At 37.4% G+C, this 4,446-nt stretch overlaps 1 non-coding gene across 1 annotated transcript; it reads left to right on the top strand.

The window, feature by feature from the left end:
- Positions 1-1,491: 1,491 nt before the first annotated feature.
- Positions 1,492-1,599, top strand: LOC141688689 (small nucleolar RNA R71). The gene has a single exon (XR_012562122.1). It is a non-coding gene; the product is annotated as a small nucleolar RNA R71 (small nucleolar RNA).
- Positions 1,600-4,446: the final 2,847 nt, after the last annotated feature.

Here is a 4,446-nt window from a genome sequence, read left to right as displayed (position 1 = left end):
ACCCTTCTACACATCTATCAAGGTACGGCCAGTTGCCGGGAAAGGTCTTCCCAAGATTATGGGAATCTTCTTATCCTCCTCGAAATCAAGAATTATGAAATCAACAGGGAAGATGAGTTTATCAACCTTGACCAAGCCATCCTCCACAATACCTCGAGGATATGTAATAAAATGATCGGCCAACTGCAAAGTCATATAAGTAGGTTTCGGATCAGGCAAGTTCAACTTCTTGAAGATTGAAAAAGCATTAGATTGATGCTAGCTCCCAAGTCACATAAGCATCTGTCAAAAGACACTTTTCCAATAGTACACAGAATAGTGAAGCTTCCCGGATCTTTAAGCTTCGGAGGCAACTTCTGTTGCAGCACAACACTACATTCCTCCGTGACAACGACAGTCTCTAAATCATCTAGCTTCACTTTCCGAGGAAGAATACCTTTCATAAACTTTGTGTAACTAGGCATCTGCTCAAGAGCCTCAGCAAAAGGTATGTTGATATGAAGTTTCTTGAACACCTCCAGAAACTTCAAATTGCTTATCCAACTTTTTCTTCTGCAGCCGCTTAAGAAAAGGTGGTGAAGGATAGATCTGTTTCTCCCCTGTATTACCCTCAGAAGGAGTGTGCTCAATAATAGTCTTCCTTGGTTCTACTTCTACTTCCTGATGCTCTACTTCTTCTTCAACCCCAGCTTCTTTATTAGAAACTTGAGTTTGTTCGGGATTCACAACCTTCCCTGACCTCAAAGTGATTGCCTTCACCTACTCCTTAGCTTCCCTCTTTCCTGGAACTTCAGTGTCACTAGGTAGTGTAACTGGTTGACGATTTAGAAAGGCATTGGCAATTTACCCAATTTGTTTTCCAAGGTCTTGATAGAAATAGCTTGGCTTTTGCACATGATCTTCAACTCCTCTAATTCAGATTTTTCATTACCTTGTTGCAACTGGAGTTGCTATCTTGGTGCATATTGTGATTGCTGAAAACCAGGGGGGTTGTGCTGCCTAGCTGGGTACTGCTGATAAGGCTGTTGAACCGCATTATGAGCATTGCTCCAGCTAAAATTAGGATGATTGCGGTTGTTAGGATGATAGGTGGCTGGCACAGGTTGTTGCGATCGCTGAAAGTTGCTCACGAACTGAGCCGATTCACTAGAAATAGCACACTGATCAGTCTCATAGGCACCAGCACAAAACTCATAGACACTAGTGATTTGATTAACTCCATAATTTGTCAAAGTGTCCACCTTCATCGTCAAGACCTTAAGTTGGGCGGCTATAGCAGTTGTTGCATCCAACTCCAGAATTCTTGCTACTTTACCCTGAGTTAGCCTCTGAGAAGGATTCTGGTATTCATTAGCATCCATCAGTTCAATCAATTCATGAGCTTCATTATAGCTCTTAGCCCACAAGGCTCTCCCTGATGCTGCATCGAGCATGGGTCTAGAAGTAGCACCCAATCCATTATAAAAACAGTTTATAATCATCCAATCAGGCATGCCATGGTGTGGGCACTTCCTTAGCATCTCCTTATATCGATCCCAAGCCTTACACAGAGATTCTCTAGTTTACTGAGCAAAACTGAGTAAGATCATTCCTGATTGCAGCAGTCTTCGCCATAGGGAAGAATTTAGTGAGAAACTTTTTAGAAAGATCCTCCCAAGTGGTGATAGACCCTAGTGGTAGAGAATGTAACCATCACTTTACTTTATCTCTCAGAGAGAATGGGAAGAGTCACAGCTTGATGGCATCTTCAGTCACACCATTGAACTTAAAAGTGTCGCAGATCTCGATAAAATCCATGATGTGCATGTTGGGGTCTTCTGTAGGAGAACCCCCAAACTGAACTGAGTTATGTATCATCTGAATCGTGCTTGACTTGATCTCAAAAGCATTACCCGAGATGGCTGGTCTGATGATGCTTGACTGAATATCATTAATCTTAGGTTGCGAATAGTCCATCAAAGCCTTAGGAATTTCTGCTTGATCTCCCATCACAAATAAAACTGGTTCTTCGACTTTCTCTTCTTCTTCTACCTTCTCTTCGTCCTTAAAAACTTCCCTTCGAACCACTATAGTTTCTTCCTCGGCTTTATCCAGCGTTCTTTTACGAGACCGAGAACGCGTATGCATACACGCTCGCTAGAGTACCTAAAATAAGGAAAGGAGATAGATAAGTAACAATGTACGAGTCAATGAATTTTAACGACCACTGATGACAAACACATAAACTAAAAATTAACACCGAGTCCCCGGCAGCGGCACCAAAAACTTGTTAGCCACTAAACACGCACTAAAATTTATGCAAGTATACGCGTTCACTAGTATAAGATATAAATCAGATTCGTTCCCACAGAGACTGGTTTAGGTTAACTTTATAATTTATGCACTTATGTAACAATGATATGGATATTATTCAATGCTAAGACGATTAACAAATTGAGATTGTTTTTAACTAAACTTAAGCTAACAATTATACTAAGAGAATAAGTATGGTTGAATTAATATATATGACAAACATGGGATTCTAATTCATTAAATACTTCATTCGATAGCCTTTTTATTCTTAACCTTAGCATGTAATGGTGATGACACTAATCAGATAACACGAAACTGATAAACGCCAACTTTCGTTGAACGAATACCCTACTACCAGACATCCACAAAAGAGATAGAAGCTGAATAGACACCAATTATATTGAGACCCTATATGTCTATATAATTTGATAACATAATGGTTCAATGCACAAGTTATCTATCATGATTACATAGGGCAAGTAAGATGGTTAATATTACCTACGAATCATGCATATCAATAACACATGAACCTATACTAGCATGGCAAGTTCTAAATCCTTATATTCACTTTCGCTTCATTAAGAATTAACACACTATCTTATAAGTTCGCGACGCTCATAAGACGAATACACACAACGAATACTAGAGTATCATACAATCACCACACATTAAGGCATCGAAACAAATCAATTAAATAAATCCATAAATAAATTTGTTAGAACCCCACGATAATGATTAGCCCATAACTGGACTCATCATCAACGTGGGTTCCATTGAAAGCATGGTATAATAAACGTAGTCTTTATAAATGAATAATAAATAAAGTACATAACAAGAGTATAGGTTCAAGAATAAGAAAACTAGCATCCAGCGTTATAACTTAAACAAAGAATCACAAGTTAAACTAGATCTTCTTCGCCTTGGTTGAATTGTGCTAAAACGGTCTTCTTACACCTTTTCCTTGTGCTCTGGTATGTCTTGTTATCAAAAAGAAACTTATTTATGTATATATAGCAGCCCCATGCAGAGTAGAAGTCTTCTGGATCAAAAGCCCAATAGAATCAGGATTTATGTTCTCGACCTGGCGCGGCCGCGCGCTTGACCAGCGCGGGCGCACCGAGTTTCTGGACTTCAGGCGCGGGCGCACGCTATCACAGCGCGGGCGCGCTGACTCCTTGGATCAACTTCTGGCTTCTTCATTTTCCTTGTTGATTTGAGCCAGTTTTTTAAGAGCTTTTATTCCAACACCACCTTAACACCAAATTAGCACCAAAATAATGCTAATTCACCTGATTACCTAGATAATGCCTGAAAATGCAAAAACACTAGAAAACACATTAAAACGCCAATAATTTGAGTACAAATACACCAATTCAAAACTTTACGAAGCATAATAAAGTGTCATAAATGCCACTCAATAATGATAATGATGATATAATTTTGTAACAATTTATCATCTATACGGGCAGAACTCAAAAATACACCAATTAAATTATATAGCATGACTTGTTATAGAATTAATTAAGACTTTTGGCATAAAACACAAGAACACAATAGACTAATCAACAAATCCTAAGTGTTATAATAGTCGGAACGTGACAAAAAGGAGCAGACATGTAACAACATTATATTATGCATCCATAACTCAATTCAATATCACACCAACATCACATGACATAATTGTCCTGAGAAACAAAATCACGAAAACTGCAGCAAAATAAAAGTCGTACCTGTGGGCAGTGAGAGTTGTACAAGTATCTCGCTAAGCTGTAATAGTTTATTATATAGGTACATAAAACCTAATTTTAATTAGGAAATAACAAAAAACAATTCTTAAAAATTTACAACCTCTCCAAGTCAATTCCATAAATAAAAAAATTTAACACATAAAATTTCCTAAACAAAAAAGATTTCGATTTTCTAAATTATTCTTACACTTCTTTCCACAAATAAAAATCTTTTCCTAACTCAAATAACTTGCACAAAAAGTTTCTGAAATATTCTAAATAAATATTTATCTAAACGAATTAATATTTAATATCTAATAAATAAATTATGGATTTTACATTCTTCCTCCCTTAAAAGAATTTGGTCCCCAAATTCACACAAATAATTTTAAATTAAATAAGCCACCTAAAGAAAAGAAATCATACC

This window comes from Apium graveolens, chromosome 9, assembly GCF_009905375.1.
Source record: "Apium graveolens cultivar Ventura chromosome 9, ASM990537v1, whole genome shotgun sequence".
Lineage (NCBI taxonomy): Eukaryota > Viridiplantae > Streptophyta > Magnoliopsida > Apiales > Apiaceae > Apium > Apium graveolens.
This window is presented reverse-complemented; position numbering and strand designations above follow the sequence as displayed.